The sequence below is a fragment of the Macaca mulatta genome, chromosome 3 (assembly GCF_049350105.2).
Source record: "Macaca mulatta isolate MMU2019108-1 chromosome 3, T2T-MMU8v2.0, whole genome shotgun sequence".
NCBI lineage: Eukaryota > Metazoa > Chordata > Mammalia > Primates > Cercopithecidae > Macaca > Macaca mulatta.
The window spans coordinates 30936184-30955017 of record NC_133408.1 but is presented as its reverse complement, the minus strand read 5'-3'; the positions used below and the strand labels follow the sequence as shown (position 1 = coordinate 30955017).

At 36.6% G+C, this 18834-nt stretch overlaps 1 long non-coding RNA gene across 1 annotated transcript in view; it reads right to left on the bottom strand.

The window, feature by feature from the left end:
- LOC106997312 (uncharacterized) overlaps positions 1 to 18834 on the bottom strand; it is a 170858-nt gene that overhangs the window by 35848 nt on the left and 116176 nt on the right. The gene's annotated exons all lie outside the window — the stretch shown is intronic.

Sequence of the window (18834 nt, the reverse complement as noted above, 5' to 3'; positions counted from 1 at the left end):
GAGAAGGTAGGAAAAGACTGAAAGAAGAATAATTTTCTGATTGTCTCATCTTGGAGTCAAAGAAGATCATTTACAGTTGACCAATAAAACACAAATACAGAGAATATATATTTGCAAGGTTACACACTTACATTATACCTAATTGTTAGAATAATGCATAAAATCAGGAGTTAAAACCGTAACTAATTCTCAAGAATCTGCGGTTTGGCTGAGGCAGCGCTGCCTCAGGAGGCCAGTCTGCGGCTCCAAGTCTTCTTTGTATGGCTGTAACTCTTTTGGAGCTAGAAACTAGCTAACCAGACATGATTTTATGCTGATGATAGGGGCTCAAGAGACCAGGTGGAAACACATAATGCTTTTTGCCTCTTAGCATCGAAATGACCCTCACTTTTCTGAGCTCACTTTTTTTTGTTGTCGTACCTTCTCGTACATACCCTTTTGGTTATGTTATTGTTTAATGGTTATGGAGTTTTGCAACAAAACACGCTTCTGACATTCTGGAACCATCTTGCTCAACCTTCCATTCTGCCTGAGATCACAAGATGGTTGGCTGCATTTTATAATTTTTGATCTAAAGTAAGTAAACTTTTTGCTGTTTACCTTTTATAAATTTTAACCATGTGAGTATAGTGACTTTATAAAAAATTTAAAAATACTATTTAGAGGGATAGCATGATTTTGGGAAATATTAAACCATGAAACATAATATTCGGGTTTTGGTTCAGATTCAGTTACTAACTTGCTTGTGACTATAGATGAGCCACTTAATCCCCTGAGCTTAGTTCCCTGATCTGTAAAAATGATGGGGTTGGATTAGGCAATATTCAAGTTTCTTCCTCCTTTAATATTCAGTGCGTCTATGATTTAGTACAGTGTTCACCAAACTGTGGCCCAGGAAAATAGCTTTGGAGTCCAGCCATTATTCTGCCTTTTTATCAGCACTTCTGTCCTCTGCTTTCCTGAAACACACGAATAACTGTTTTCTCAATCCTAAAATTATATAATTCAAGTCATGTAAAGGATAAATATTAGGAAACTCAAGAAACGGCATGCTTTCAAAGGCATTCAAAACAAATGACAGGAAAATTCCCTAAAAGACTTACACTGAACCATTGTTTTATCTGTTTTTTATTTTGCTTTGTTTTGTTTTGTTTGAGACGGAATCTCGCTCTGGGCGGCAGAGCATGGTGCAATCTTGGCTCACTGCAACCTCCACTTCTGGGTTCAAGAGATTCTCCTGCCTCAGCCTCCCGAATAGCTGGAATAGTGTGTGCCACCACTACTGGCATATATATATACACAGAAACACATATATAGTAGTTTTAGTAGAGATGGGGTATGTAACAGTGGTATTTTTTGCTCTCCTATCCAAGGAGGATTTGACACCCAGATATTTCCCTTAACAAGAAGGGAAGGATGACTGTGCCTCTTTGTCTTAAAATGCAGATTGAATGAAGCTGTGGAGAGTAAGATTGCAACATTCAGTGCAATCTTCATACATCCTCTGCACACATGAAATATGCCTAGCTGGTGTACCATTTTAGTAGTGTCTTACTACATTTCTTCTTTCATTAATCTAAGTGTACTTTTTGTTTTCCACAGGAACTTTCTGGAAACCACGGTTTTTCTCATCTAAGAAATGATAGATCTCTTTCATATCTTACACTGCAGTCAGAATCATCATTCCTTAAATCAATAGTCTCACATAGTCCCAATTCTATATGATGACATCATCCTTGTTCCCTACACATGAAAGTATGTGTTTTGTGACTTTTTAAAAGTCAGTATCTCCTATGAAGCTGTATAAACCACTAAAATCAGACTGGCAGAACTGAACTTTTTTTTTTTTTCCCCAGTCAGAGAAGGATTATGTAAATACAAACAAGATTCAATTAGGGCAATAAAACTCCATCTCACTTTTTTGTAGGTCTGAAACAGTTGCTTTATTATGTGAGTCAAGAGAAGTTTGGACGGCTCTACTAAGAGGAATTCTGTCCTAATTATCCTCAATCATCACAGATATCACCTGTTTTGACATCCTTGATTCAAAACTGGTCTTACTTCTTGATTAATTTTCTATTACAGAATTTGTGTTTGCATGAAGCACATCAATGATACATAAATTGTATCTGAATATTATTTTATATATATCTACTCTTTTTATTTTGTTAAATTACCACATTATTCCTTTGTAAAACTTATTACAATTATATCCAACTATAATAATATAGTATAATATTATTAAAAGCAATCCCCAAAATGCAATACTACAATAATGCTTTAAAAAATTATTGTTTCTTCTCTGACATTATATAAGATTTTCCCTGACTAAAAAGAAGTGCCTCCATTTGCTTAATTATTTATATATTTTCTCTTGCTTTCATCTTTCAAACGTCATAAAACTGAACTAGAAAATACCATTATTTGGATTAGCAGCTTTGTAGAAAAATGCTTTAAAATATTATAATTTGGATTAGTTGTTTTGGGAAAGTGAAATCCCACCAGTTCCAAAACTATTGTTTTCACTCATGAGAAATAACTGAAAATAAAATGTTATTTTACAGTGCTATTAAAATTGGGTAGGAGTTGATATGAGAAGTGAAATCAGTCGTTTTTCAAAGAAGACAAGAAACAAACACAAGAAAATCTAAGAATTTAAAAAGATTCAATATATTAGATTCATAAATTAATCATGGCATTGGTCCAAGAGGGCCTCCAACTAAAAATACATATTGTGCTTGTTCTACTCCTACTGCTTCCTTATTTCCACTTCTATGACACAGTAGTATTATCTCAACAAACAATTTTCTACAAGCTAAGCTCCAAACTCTCATTTGGAAAGTGAGGCCTTTGCCATCTCACTCCTGACTATCGCTCCCATCTTAGTTCTCATCACTTCCCTCCATGTCATGTAAGTTCCAGCTATTCTGAGCTACTTAGTTATCCTCAAACACGTATTTAAGCACATGCCTTTGCATGTGTCCATTCATCTGGAATGTCTTGTGCTACCCCACTGTATACCCTGTGTGGTTCACTGTGAACTCCTGTTCATCCTTCATTCTCAGTCCAAGCATCTTTTTCCTGTAATATATTTCATAATGCCTCAGATAGCAATATAGCCATTTAACTACAATATAGAGTCGGTTGTCCTATGTTTTCACCACATTTCAACATGATATTGTATGTATTATCATGTCCGTCTCACCCCGAGTTTGTGAACTTCTTGATGACAGAGACAATATGAGGTTTTTTTATGTTCATATCCCCAGTTCTTAGTGAAATACTGAACACACAGTAAATACACAATAACTATTGAATTAAAAATACAAGTATAAAGTCATAACACAAGTCAGAATGTGAAAAATGCTGTATCTCTAATAATAGTTAGGTATGAGTTGAGAGAGAATATATAAAGATGGGAGAAACAGGAAAGGTTTTATGGTGTGCGTTGCACTTGAGCCAATCATAGAAGAATGCATAGAATTTGCAAACACAAAAATGGAAGGGAGAAAACTTTTAGCTTGGGGAATTGCATGATTGGTAACAGAGAGTTGAAAAAAATATTTGCTGTGTATGAGGAACTGGTTTGAATAGAGAATAAGGCCAAGAAAAAAAATCACAATAAATAAAGGTAGAAAAGTTACCTTAGAGAATAGATTCTTGGAGATCATGAATATCCAGTTAAAAGGTATAAAATTCATATTTTATCTCTAAGGAATAAAGTATGAATATATTGAAAAATTGTCTTCACACACACATATTGTATCAGGCAAGGGAACTATAATAAATTAAGTAGAAAAGTTAGCTTGGGAAAATATGGAAGTTCACATACAATGATTTTTCTCTAGGAAATATGGATATATTAAAAGATAAATAGATGATTCTGCTATAGTTTATATGAGTTTTATAGACATTGATATTGATATCCTGGCCAATTAAGACCAAACAATTAAATAGAATACAAACAGTGTAGAAGAATGATTTTGACAATCTGAATTTGGATAATTGAAATTCAGAGCACATAAAATTTTAGGAGACATAATCCACATAATTTGGTACCTGGCAAGGAAAAGGGGAAAGAAAAGGGAGAGAGATATCAGTCAAATAACCCATTGATTGGGCACCTCCTCTCTGTTACCTTGTACCATTAATTTGCTTCCCTTGTATAAGCCAGATAAGTTTACTGAAAATGAGGCCCTTCATTATCTATTTTGAAACTCTGCCACTCAGTTGAGGGTGTGGTTTATTTAAGTTAATCAACAAATTTTGAATGGATCTAACTACAGGTGAATAGTTAATAAGACTATGACTTATGTTAAGTTTACCAGTCTATGGTTTATCTTATGAAGGCTAGTCAAAAATCAAATCTGTACACTGTGCCTTTTGAAGACCTGGGACTATCGCATATAGCTCAATGGGTTCTTATAGCTCAGTGGCCCCTGCTGTTTAATCTTACTGAACATGGAAAACAAAATATGCCAGCTTGAGGAAGCACTCTCTTATTGTAACAGTAAATACACCGTTTTATGCTAAACATAGTGAGCCATACCATGTTTGCCAACAAATTATTCTTAGCAAAAGTAGCAACAATTGTGTATTTAAAGTTACCCCCCTAAAATACTGTTTGTCATTCAAATGATGAAACGTAAATTTAGAAAACCAAGGGAATTAAGATACTGAATCTTTTATGCCTTCTTTGTTATGTTTTCTCTTTGTGGAAAATAAACTGTGCTGTATAAAGTATCACCTTGAGAAAAAGAAATACAAAAGTATGTTGGCTGCCACTTTAAAAAAATTCTGTTAGCTACTTTTATTTGCACACTTGTTCCTTTTTCTTTCCTAATGGTTTTCATTATAATTTAAACATACAGAGAAATTACCTCCTGGAATATACTAATCTTGAATATTTCCTTGTTATGTCTAGAATAGATTATTACAAAGCTTTCTAAAAATCCTTGATATTTCTAAGGAAATATAGGAACTACCAACTATTTTGGTTCCCTCCCCCTTTTCTCTGTAAATTCTAAAGTAATTGGATAGCATTAGGCTAATAATTATCTAATTTGAATTTTTAAAATATCAAAGTAGTCAAGGAATTGTCTTTCTGCGATGTGGGGCATTGAAAGGAAACTTGTGAATTACTACCCTTTTTTTCTGTGTCTATACATGACAGGATCTACTGTTCCTACAGTTAATTCAGTCAAAGAAACCATTTGATCTGAATGTGTGACCGAATGACCAGTGGTTTGACTGAATTCACAGCCACCATGGCTGCTCTGCCCATGCGAGTCCACAAGGGCTTTGTTTGCTTGCTGGCAGTCTCTGCACAGAGAACACACAGCATATGCCAGGTGGCCATGTGTCTGAGGCAGAGGGAAGGGAGAACAAAGCAAAAAAAGATTCCATTTGGACAGAGATGCTTTAAGCCATCCGACTGCCAGTAACATATTAAAGAGAGAAGAAAATGCAATGATGCTTGAATATACTCAATAGTAAACAACTTTAAGCCTGAGCTTCAGATCACAAATCTCCCCTGCCGCTGCTGACATGCTCAGCTTGAGCGTGGTTGCAGGAGACAAAGGAACCTGCTCCAGGAAGAAAACAGAAGAGAAAATTCTCACCCTGATTTTAATCTATCTCAGATGAACGTTGAAGAACCAGCGATAGCATAACCATTGTATTCTCAGGTCAGAAACCTGTTCTGTTGAAGGTGAGAATAGAGGAAGAAGGTTCTAGAATGGCAAAAACGAGAACTCACTTTCCTGTCCACCTCTTTTTCCTTTGTGTCTACCCTCCATTTGGCATTTATCACACTGCTCACCACTGGCTTCCCAACAAACCGTGAAATGCAGAAGATAGATGTTAGTGCCGTCTCAGAAGTGTTGAGGGCTGCAAACTATCATTTTAGAAAGGCAGCAGGGCGATGTGAATTCCTTAAAAAGTGGAATATCATTTCTCATATACGTGTAATATTGCCCCCATTCCCTGCCTCATGATTTAGGATAAATTTTCTTTTCTGTATTATTTTCTCATTGCTTATTAATTGAGTAGCTGATACGGGCTAGATAGTGTGCTAGCAGCCTGATCTTCATGCAGTATTTTCAGTCTTCCCAGCAGTGCTACTGAGCCCCATTGTGTTCATCTTACAGATGGAAATACTGACATTCAGAGGAGTGAGTTAACTTGCCTGGGTGATTCAGCTAATAAGTGCAAGAAAGATTTAAATCCAAGGTGATTTGATTCCGAAGCCTGTGCTAATCACATTACACCAAGCTACAACTTCATTTATAAATAATAAGTCAGCTTTCAAGGGCCTTTCAGGTGTCCTGCACTTCTACAAGCTGTGCCATTTAGTGAACGCAAAAATGAGCCTTCTGACGAAGTAGTCTTTTCACTATTTCAGATATTAGAACACTAAAATTCTTAGCTGCCGGCTGATTCAAGACTGGGACAAAATTCAAACATGCGTCTACCCCAATGTATATCTCAATGTTAGTCCCCAAATTCTATTGATCTCAACTCAAGAGAACATAAAGAGCTAGTCTTTATACACTCTTTAAGGTATGATATCATCTGGAAATTAACAAAATTGATGCAAATTTGAATGAACTTTATCGTGGTGTATTTAAACAATGTGTTTCTTCTGCCTGGAATGTATTTCTTTCTCTAATTCCTTCCATTTGATCTTTCATATGTAATCTGGTTCTGATGTATGTCTTTTGGACACACTCTTCAATTCCAAAAGACAGAGCTAGTTACTTTCTTCCTGGTGCTCCAAGCACTGTATTTGTATCTGTATTCAAGCATTTTGCTATATTGTACTGGATCATTGTTTCACCTCTAGGATGGCTTCCCCAGGCAACTTGTGTTCACCCAGAGACTACATTTTGTATCTTGTTGACCTTTGAACTTCCACTAGTGTCTTAAAATAGTAGGTAGGCAAAATTACTTGCTATGAGAATGTATAATTAAATGATACAAAAAGGAGAAGCAAGCAGAGAAACACAGGTGTGTATATGTGTTTGTGTGTTTAAAAGGCAGTGTGGAAAAGGAAGAAATGTAATTTACAGTGAAGAGACAAAGTTATATTACCTCTTATCTGGCTTTTAAGGGGATTTTGCTGAGCTAAAAATCCTATATTCATAGAAAAGCCTTACCTGAGCTGCCAATACCATCTAAGATTATTCTTTCAAAAGGATTTTAAAGATCTCATTTACTTTTTGTCATGCACTGCTTGCTATTTGCATTCCACTCTGGTTGAACAGTGAAATGAGACGAGCCTTTATCACCTTTGTGTCTGGTCACGTCTGCTTCCTCGTCTCCCTGTGCTAGCACAGTGCTGCAGTACCAGTCTATAAACACAGCAGCAGAATCGCTCAGGAAAAGAAAAAGAATCAGAAAAGAGAAAGCTGCTTTGGCTCATAATTGGATGAAAATATATATAATAAAAACATTTCTATCGGTAGCAGGTTTTTTTTTTTATAAGTTCTTCTTTTCTTTATAACTAAATTTTTGAAAATGCAGACATTTGGCCTTAGAGATCTCGTGGATGTAAAATTGGCATCAGATCAGTACAGTTTGCTAGCCAAGCTTAAAAAGGAAAATATAATGGGAAAACACTGTGATTTTATAGTTCTTATAAAAATGAGAAAATCATAACCTGTACAAAAACCCCAAGTTGTACCTCCCCTAAATCTGCCCACGAAAAGACTGAGATACATGTTTTCAGTTTTGATGACCTTAGAAACCTACATGGGGTTTATTTTAGTTTACCCTAACCTAACTGTAGATCCATCTCAGCAAACAGATGTGCAGGACATGAGCTGTATGTTCATTGGCTCAGGAAACGGAATGGAGAATTTAAGCTAATTTCCATTTTTATTATGTAGTATGACTTTTGCTTCTTTGTTCCCTCATAATAAACTTCAGTCCCCTTGAAAATACCCTAACTGATAGCCTCTAACAGGGTTAGACTGTATGAGCGGAATGTAGACTTGTTTATGACTGCCTTACCCAAATATGCACCTGACATCCTTTCTCTCAGTGGAATAACAAATTGGATTTTTCCAGAGCAGAAGAGAGGTACAAGCTCTTCCTAATAAAATAAATATAATACCACTTGTGTATGGCAGAATCTTTTGAACCAAATTAAAACTGTGTTTTTGAGACAGACCTTAAGCATAGGAAACTCAGCATCTACAACCTTGCTAAAAAAGAGATTGCACTGAAAGATTGGCCACCCCCACAGTGGGCATTTGTACCAACTCTTTATTTTATTACCCACCAAAACCATTGTCCTCCCTTGTCTTGTCTCTCTCTGCTCCCAGAGATGATTGTTGCGAATTCATGTCCTCAGCTCTCCTGCAGGCTGGACTTCAGTTAGGTTTGGCCCACAAGCCCAACAACAAAAGAGGGTGGGAACACTTACTCTCCTTTTCCTTCCTGCTTTGGCGTCGCAACTGTGGCAATGACTTTTTCCTTCTCCCGTTATGCTTTTATTAGAGAGTCCTTTTCCATGGTCCTCATTCCAGTGATCCACCATCACTCTGGGTTGTTCCTGTGTCCCTTTCGCCCTTGGAGTGGCCACATCTTTCTAACATTGCTGGTATTTGGATGTCTGACCAACTCTTGTTTGCTTTCTTATCCCTGTTCATACTCTATCTGTTGTTTCTTTTTTAAAAACGTTTCATGTGAACCACTGGTGATGAATCCAGTGTCCTGCTGGGAACTTAATGATAAACAGTGCAACCATTTCTTTCTTTAAAATAAAAATAAATGCTTACTTGAACAAAATAATCTACTAGACCATCACAGATGGATTCTATTTGGCTTGCAGTAGTAGGAAGGCCATCGTGAGCAAGGTTGTCTAACTGACTTCACCTTTAATCTCAGTGGCAGAGACTGACAGAACATGAAGCAACTAAAGTCTGCGTCTTCTAAGAACAAGAAAGCTGTCAAAAGTCTTCCAGAGTCTTTAAGGAATCTGCTAGATTGAGTGGAAATATTTCATATTGATGGAGGCAGAGAGGGCAGATGTATATTCTCCTGGTTGAGACACAGCATAAAGTCAAGGAAAAGGGGACAGAGAAGATCTACCAAAGCCTAGTTCCCTTTAGCTTGAAGTGGCAAGGATGGCTGAATTCTAGGACATCTCAGTAAAAGAAAAAGGTTTCTAAGACATCTTTTTGCCCAGAAAATAAAGACATCCTCACAAAATGACCTGAACATATCAGGACAACACAGGATTTAAAGATACAAAGGGGATCCCACTGACCAAATCTGGACATTTTAGCTAAAAAAAAAAATGTAGTGATAATCTTTTATAAGTCACTGAGTTACATGAGCATCCCTGAGTTCATACAGAAAGAAAAAAAAAAAAAGAAAGGGAAAGAAAGCTCTTTCTTACATTAAAATGCCAACTAATACATGTAACATCATAATGGAGTTAGTAATCTAGCATTAATAATCAATGGATTTTAAATTAGTGGGTGAAAATTGGATGAAGAAGAGGCTATTTCAGAGTGTCAAAGAATGTCCCCACCAATTACTTATTAATTATTAAGAGAAAAATAACAGTTTTACCATGGAGAAACCTAACACATACCGTGGAAGGGTGGCAGAATATGCCACCCAAAATATGCCACTTTGGTATAAGAAGTCCTTTGAGTTAAAGAGACTTTAAAAATAAATAGCAGGTGCAGGAAGGACAGTCTGATCCTCCTTTTATTCTTCCTGAAAATAGGAGATAAAACCCCCATATGGAAGATGTCTTGCCCATACCAGAAGGAAAGTAACATTCTTATCATCAAGGACACGAAGTGGAGACTGAGAGAATTTTGTACAAACAGACTTTAAATAATTCTTATCTTCCGTTAGCAACATCCCCCACCCCATGTACTCTAGTTACTTTTCCACAATTGCCTCTTTTTCAATCTAATATAAAAACATTTAGGTTTTGTTACTCCTTTGGGTCATCATTTTCTTATGAGGACTCCTGTGTTATGTAAAACTTTCATGAGATAAATCTGTATGTTTTTCTCTGTGAATCTGTCTTATGTCAGTTTAATTATTAGGCCCACTGAAAAACCCTAAGAGGCAAGAGGTAACATTTTGCCTCCCCTACACCATTTTAATCAAGGGTTCCATCAAAGTTACCAATATAGGAAAAAGTCTTATTACGTCCCTCCTGAGACGATGTGCTGAGAATAAACAACTCACTATTTTTGTAATATTCTTGCTGAAACTGAGTGATGGACTCCTCTGTCAACTCAGGGTCCCTGACAGAGAAATCACTCTTGCTTTTATGTTGCTCACCTGACAGAAACTTCAATCTCATGTGTTGGAAAATGTGTACCTGCTGAAACGGTACAAGGTGAAGCAGACAGAGAGAAATCTTCAAAGACTGTTGGCATTCCAAAAGGCTTTGCCTGAGGTCACTAATGTAAAACTGAAGACTGTGAGAAGAATGCAACTAGAAGAGAGGATCTGAGAGATGTTGAAGAAAGAGAACAGAGCTGGGTGTGGTGGCTCATGCCTGTAATCTCAGTATTTTCAGGGGCTGAAGCTGGAGGATTTCTTGAGGCCAGGGGTTCAAGACCAGCCTGGGCAACACAATGAGACCTCATCTCCATAAAAAACTTAAAAGTTAGTCAAGTGAGGTGGCATACACCTATAGTCCCAGCTGCTGGGGAGGCTGAGGCAGGAGAGGAGGATCTCTTGAGCCCAGGAGTTGGAAGCTGCAGTGAGCTCTGATTGCACCATTGCACTATAGCCTGGGTGACAGAGGGAGATCCTGTCTCAAAACAGAAAAAATAAATAAAATAAAAGGCAGAGTGGACTAATGGAAGACCATAGATCTACTCTTTAGTCATTTCTTCTTCTTGCCTTGACTATGAATATTCCAGAACTTCTGCTTAAATAGAATATTTTATTTCACTTAGAATCTATGGCATGTCTATTAAACATTTTCTTTCTCCAATATTTCACCTCTCAAGGCTTCTGTCAGACAGGACCCCATTTATTATATCAGATATTTAAGCTGCCAACATTTTTAACTTGCTCATCATTTCTTTATTATTATTCAAATGTTAACATCTCATTCAATTCTAGAGCCCAGTGTTTGGTGAAATTCCTTCTTATATCAGTATCCGTATTGGCTGTCAAAGAAGTTTCTTTTATTTGTGCTTGTATTTTTCTCCTTGCAATTGTTTCAATATAATATGTAATATTCGTCTAGTTTGGATATCTATTTTGACATCCAACTCAATTGTATACCAACTGTGCTACTACGAATTCCATAACACTTCAATCTTTGACTCATACTCAATATAAATATATTTTAAATGAAGGTTAGAGTGTGTAAGGACTTTCAGATGTCTTTTTTAAGAAAAATAATGAACCCACATATACCATTGTGCTTTTCTTCCTTTGGATTTGGAATGAGAGGTACAATCATTTATCAGAGGACTTTAGGTAGCAAGTAGTGAAGCATCTATAAAAATATATTGCCACATATACTCTTAAAGTTACTACTCTTGGCACCTCTATTTAAAATAAGGCTATGGGAGGTGGCTGGCAGGATGGTCAAATAGGAACAGCTCTGGTTGGCATTCCCAGTGAGATCAACACAGAAGGTGGATGATTTCTGCATTTCTAACTGAGGCATCCAGCTTATCTAATTGGGACTGGTTAGACAGTGGGTGCAGCCCATGGAGGGTGAGCTGAAGCAGGGTAGGGCTTCCAGAGGAAGGAACACGCAGCAGTCTTTGCTGTTCTGCAGCCTCCGCTGGTGATACCAAGGCAAACGGGGTCTGGAGTGGACTTCCAGCAACCTCCAGTAGACCTGCAGCAGAGAGGCCTGACTGTCAAAAGGAAAACTAACTAATAGAAAGGAATAGCATGAACATCAACAAAAAGGACCTCCACACAGAAACCCCATCCTAAGGTCACCAACTTCAAAGACCAAAAGTAGATAACTCCATGAACATGAGGAAAAACCAGTTCAAAAGGTTTGAAAATTCCAAAAACCAGAACACCTCTTCTCCCCCAAAGAACTCCTCACCAGCAAGGGAACAAAACTGGATGGAGAATGAGTTTGACGAATTCACAGAAGTAGGCTTCAGAAGCTGGGTAATAACAAACTCCTTCAAGCTAAAGGAGCATGTTCTAACCCAATGCAAGGAAGCTAAGAACCTTGAACAAAGGTTAGACGAATTGCTAACTAGAATAACCAGTTTCGAGAAGAATATAAATGACCTCATGGATCTGAAAAACACAGCACGAGAACTTCATGAAGCATACACAAATATCAATAGCCGAATTGATCAAGCGGAAGTAAGGATATCGGAGATCGAAGATCAACTTAATAAAATAAAGTGTGAAGACAAGATTAGAGAGAAAAGAATGAAAAGGAATGAAGAAAGACTGCAAGAAATGTGACTATGTGATGAGACCAAACCTAAATTTGATTGGTGTACCTGAAAGTGATGGGGAGAAAGGAAGCAAGTTGGAAAACACTCATCAGAATATTATCCAGGAGAACTTCCCCAACCTAGCAAGATAGGGCAACATTCAAATTCAGGAAATACAGAGAACACCACAAAGATACTCCTCGAGAAGAGCAACCCCAAGACACATAATCATCAGATTTACCAAGGTGAAAACAAAAGAAAAAATGTTAAGGGCAGCCAGAGAGAAAGGTCGGATTACCGACAAGGGGAAGCCCATCAGACTAACAGTGGGTCTCTCAGCAGAAACCCTACAAGCAAGAAGAGAGTGGGGGCCAATATTCAATCTTGTTAAAGAAAAGAATTTTCAACCCAGAATTTCATAGCCAGCCAAACTAAGCTTCATAAGCAAAGGAAAAATAAAATCCTTTACAGAGAAGCAAATGCTGAGAGATTTTTGTCACCACCAGGCCTGCCTTACAAGTGCTCCTGAAGGAAGCACTAAATATGGAAAGGAAAAACCAGGATCAGTCACTGCAAAAACATATCAAATTGCAAAGAACATAGATACTATGAAGAAACTGCATCAACTAAATGGACAAAATAACCAGCTAGCATCATAATGACAGGATCAGACTCACACATAATAATATTAACTTTAAATGTAAATGGGCTAAATGCCCCAATTAAAAGACACAGACTGGCAACTTGGATAAAAAGTCAAGACCCATTGGTGTGCTGTATTCAGAAGACCCATCTGATGAGCAAAGACACACATAGACTCAAAATAAAGGGATGGAGGAAGCAAATAGAAAGCAAAAAGAAAGGCAGGGGTTGCATTTCTACTCCCTGATAAAACAGACTTTAAACCAACAAGGATCAAAAAAGACAAAGAAGGGTATTACATAGTGGTAAACAGGTCAACGTGATAAGAAAACCTTACTATCCTAAATATATATGCACCAAATACAGGAGCACCTAGATTCATAAAGGAAGTTCTTAGAGCCCTAACAGAGACTTCGACTCCCATGCAATAATAGTGGGAGGCTTTAACACCTCAATGTCAATATTAGACAGATCAACGAGACAGAAAATTAACAAGGATATTCAGGACTAGAACTCAGCTCTGGACCAAGCGGACTAATAGATGTTTACAGAACTCTCCACCCCAAAACAACAGACTATACATTCTTCTCAGCACCACATCGCACTTATTCTAAAACTGGCCACATAATTGGAAGTAAAACACTACTCAGCAAATGCAAAAAAAAAAAAAAAAAAACAAACAACAAAAAAAATGAAAATCATAACAAACAGTCTCAGATCAAAGTGCAATCAAATTATAACTCAGGTTAAGGAAACTCACTCAAAACCACACAACTGGATGGAAACTGAACAACCTGCTCCTGAATGACTACTGGGTAAATAATGACATTAAGGCAGAAATAAAGAAGTTCTTTGAAACCAATGAGAATGAAGACACAATGTACCAGAATCTCTGCAACACAGCCGAAGCAGTGATTAGAGGGAAATTTATGGCACTAAATGCCCACAGGGTAAAGCAGGAAAGATCTAAAATCGACACCCTAACATCACAATTAAAAAAAAAAACTAGAGAAGCAAGAGCAAACAAATTCAAAAGGTAGCAGAAGACAAGAAATAACTAAGATCAGAGCAGAAATGAAGGAGATGGAGACATGAAAAACCTTTCAAAAAAATCAATGAATCCAGGAGCTGGTTTTTAGAAAAGATCAACAAAATAGATAGACTACTAGCCAAACTAATAAAGAAAAAAAAGAGAGAAGAATCAAATAGACACTATAAAAATGATAAAGGGGATATCACCACTGATCCCACAGAAATACAAACTACCATCAGAGAATACTGTAAACACCTCTTCACAAATAAACTAGAAAAACTAGAAGAAATGGATATATTCTTGGACCCATACACCCTCCCAAGACTAAACCAGGAAGAAGTCGAATCCCTCAATAGACCAATAACAAGTTCTGAAATTGAGGCAGTAATTCATAGCCTATCAACCAAAAAAAGCCCAGGACCAGACAGATTCACAGCTGAATTCTACTAGAAGTACAAAGAGGAGCTGGTACCACCTCTTTTGAAACCATTCCAAACCATAGAAAAAGAGACTCCTCCCTAACTCATTTTATGAGGCCAGCATCATCCTGATACCAAAACCTGGCAGAGATACAACAACAAAAATTTTAGGCCAATATCGCTGATGAACATCGATGTGAAATCTTCAATAAAATACTGGGAAACTTAATCCAGCAGCACATCAAAAAGCATATCCACCACAACCAAGTCAGCTTCATCCCTGGGATGCAAGGCTGTTTAAACATACACAAATCAATAAATATAATCCATCACATAAACAGAACCAATGACAAAACCCACATGATTATCTCAATAGATGCAAAAAAGGTCTTCAATAAAATTCAACACCCCTGCATGCTAAAAACACTTGGTAAACTAGGTATTGAAGAAACATATCTCAAAATCTTAAAAGCTATTTATGATAAACCCACAAACGATATCTTACTGAATGTGCAAAAGCTGGAAGCATTCCCTTTGAAAACTGGCACAAGACAAGGATGCCCTCTCTCACCACTCCTATTCAACATAGTATTGGAAGTTCTGGCCAGGGCAATCAGGCAAGGCAAAAAAATAAAGAGTATTCAAATAAGAAGAGAGGAAGTCAAATTGTCTCTGTTTGCAGATAACATGATTGTATATTTAGAAAACACCATCGTCTCAGTCCAAAATCTCAGGCTGTAAGCACCTTCAGCAAAGTCTCACAATACAAAGTCAATGTGCAAAAATCACAAGCATTCCTATATACCGATAATAGCCAGAGAGCCGAATAAAGAGTGAATTCCCATTCACAATTGCTACAAAGAGAAGAAAATACCCAAGAATACAACTTACAAGGGATGTGAAGGACTTCTTCAAGGAGAAATACAAACCATTGCTCAAGGAAATAAGAGAGGACACAAACAAATGGGCAACATTCCATGCTCATGGATAGGAAGAATCAAGATCGTGAAAATGGCCATACAGCCCAAGGTAATTTATATATTCAATGCTATCGCCAGCAAACTACCGTTGACTTTCTTCACAGAATTAGAAAAAAAAAAAACAAAAAAAACACTTTAAATTTCATATTGGACCAAAAAAAGAGCCTGTATAGCCAAGACAATGCTAAGCAAAAAGAACAAAGCTGGAGGTATCACACTACCTGACTTCAAACTATACTACAAGGCTACAGTAACCAAAACAGCATAGTAACAGTAACCAAAACAGATATATAGACCAATGGAACAGGACAGAGGCCTCAGATATAATACCACACATCTACAACCATCTGATGTTTGACAAACCTGACAAAAACAAGCAATGGGGAAAGGATTCCCTATTTAATAAATGATGTTGGGAAAAATTGGCTAGTCATGTGCAGAAAACTGAAACTGAACCCTTCCTTACATCTTATACAAAAATTACCTCATGAGGGATTAAAGACTTAAACATAAGACTTAAATTTTAAAAACCCTAGAAGAAAACCCAGGCAATACCATTCAGGACTTAGGCATGGGCAAAGACTTCATGACTAAAACACCAAAAGCAATGGCAACAAAAGCCAAAATTGACAAATGGGATCTAATTGAACTAAAGAGCTTCTGCACAGGAAAAAAAAACAAAAACAAAAACAAAAAAACACAACTATCTTCAGAGTTAACAGGCAACTTATAGAATGGGAGAAAATTTTTGCACTCTATCCATCTGACAAAGGACTAATATCCAGAATATACAAGAAACTTAAACAAATTTACAAGAAAAAACAAACAACCCCATCGAAAAGTGGTCAAAGGATATGAACGGACACTTCTCAAAGAAGACGTTTATGTGGTCAACAAACATATGAAGAAAAAGCTTATCATTAGAGAAATGCAAATCAAAACCATAATGAGATACCATCTCATTCCAGTTCCAATGACAATTATTAAAAAGTCAGGAAATAACAGATGCTGGAGAGGATGTGGAGAAATAGGAATGCTTTTACACTGTTGGTAGGAGTGTAAATTAGCTCATTGTGGAAGACAGTGTGGTGATTCCTCAAGGATCTAGAACCAGAAATACCATTTTACCCAGCAATCCCAGTACTGGGTATATACCGAAGGGACTATAAATCATTTTACTATAAAGACACATGCACATGTATGTTTATTGCAGCACTGTTCACAATAGCAAAGGCTTGGAACAAACTCAAATGCCCATCAATGATAGACTGGATACAGAAAATGTGGCACATATATACCATGGAATACTCTGCAGCCATAAAAAAATGATGAGTTCATGTCCTTTGCATGGACTTGGATGAAGCTGGAAACCATCATTCTCAGCAAACTAACTCATTCTCACTCATAATTGGGAGTTCAACAATGAGAACATATGGACACAGGGAGGGGAATATTACACACCAGGGCCTGTCGGGGGATCAGGGGTTAGGGGAGGGATAGCATTAGGAGAAATACCTAATGTAGATGACAGGTCGATGGGTGCAGCAAACCACCATGGCACGTGTATACCTATGTAACAAACCTGCACGTTCTGCACATGTATCCTAGAAATGAAAGTATATATTAAAAAAAGAGTTGATTAGTCCAACTTTATTCAACTAGAGGTGTGTTCAAGGTGTTTTTGTAGTATGGTAATGACAATCTTACAGTGCGTTTCAAAAAGTTACTTCTATGAGAGCTATTTGTATTTAAAACTATAATAAAAAAGTATAATAAAAATAAAATAAAATAAGGACATGGAAATGTTTTCTAAACATGATTCTTTGATGTAAAAGAGATCTATATAAACAATTTATATATATATAAATATATATAAATATATCTCTGATTGCAGATGACATGATTGTATATTTAGAAAACACCATCATCTCAGTCCAAAATCTCAAGCTGATAAGCACCTTCAGCAGTCTCACGATACAAAATCAATGTGCAAAAATCACAAGCTATATATATATATATAAATTGTTTATGTATATATATATTCCTGTAAATACAAATATACTCTGCTATTAAGGGCTATAATTCAAATTTTGTATCAAATAGCCTTGAAATAAAATATAATGAAAAGAGGCAAAACATTGGACCTTGCTAATTGTATTTTAGTGTAGAAGTTACTCAGAATTTCTTTACTTTTGTTATTCTTTTTTTTTTTTCCCTTTGGAATCTCTGAAAGACTGAAGAACCGAGGAACTTTTCCAAGGTGGTCCTCAAATGTTTTTGTTTCCCTTAGATGTTCTTGTCTACCCTCTCTTGCAGATGAACTTGACCCTTAGCTCTTCCTCTTCAAGAACAATTCTTACCCCTTCTGAGACCATCCTTGACCAACTATTCTCTGAAACTAGCGAGGCTTGACCTACTTTTCCTGCTAAAATCCTATAAAGCATTCTGTCATTTTTCTCAAGTTAGAATTTTCCCTGAGAGCTTTCTCATGCTCAGTATTTTTGAAATTTGATTAGGCTAATGGCATTCTTGTTGCTTTTCTTCCATGAACTATACTATGTATGTAGATGTATAGTTGTGTGTGCGTTTGTATATATATGTGTGTGTTTGTATATATATGTGTGTATGTGTGTGTGTATACACATATAATCAGAGTTTAACTTCATTATAGTTTAAAGTCAGTGAAATGTTTAACTTTAATTCTCCATTTAATTGTTATGGCAGAGAATAATTTTCCCCCCTATGTTACAGAAGGGAATGTAGGTTCAGGCAGGATATAGTAGGAAATATGGTATGGGAGACAAGATAGGGAATGTATAAGTAGGATAAGGTTAAAATAAAATGTGAGTTCAGTTCTGACATGAGTTTAAAGTCACTCCTCTGAGGTATCTAAGGGCAGGTGCAAGTAGTTTGATGTATGGTGTGAGGCTCAGTAGTTAGATCACAGCAAGACTGAGCGTCATGAAAAGATAGAAATGGAAAATTGTGCTTACGGGCAATCCCACTATGTAAATTAGTTTAAAACGCTAATCATAAACATAGCCCAAGGAATTTTAAGTCATGGAATATCCCACAAATAGATGTAATATTTCAAACCTAGTATCAATGTTCTAGTGAATTCTCTTGCAATGGACACAGTAAATCATCCATTACAAAGAATTTGGAATTATTCACATGTGAGTAGGCCTATAATATGCTTAATCATCATAATTCACTTTCCTTCTTTATGTTATAAAAATTCTCTTAATTGGTACATTTCCTCAATGGAGTTATGATGTTTCACTTTAGGATCTGTAAAGTGATCACAGCTATACCTTTTCTAAGTTAGGAACCTAAAATTACCAAAACCA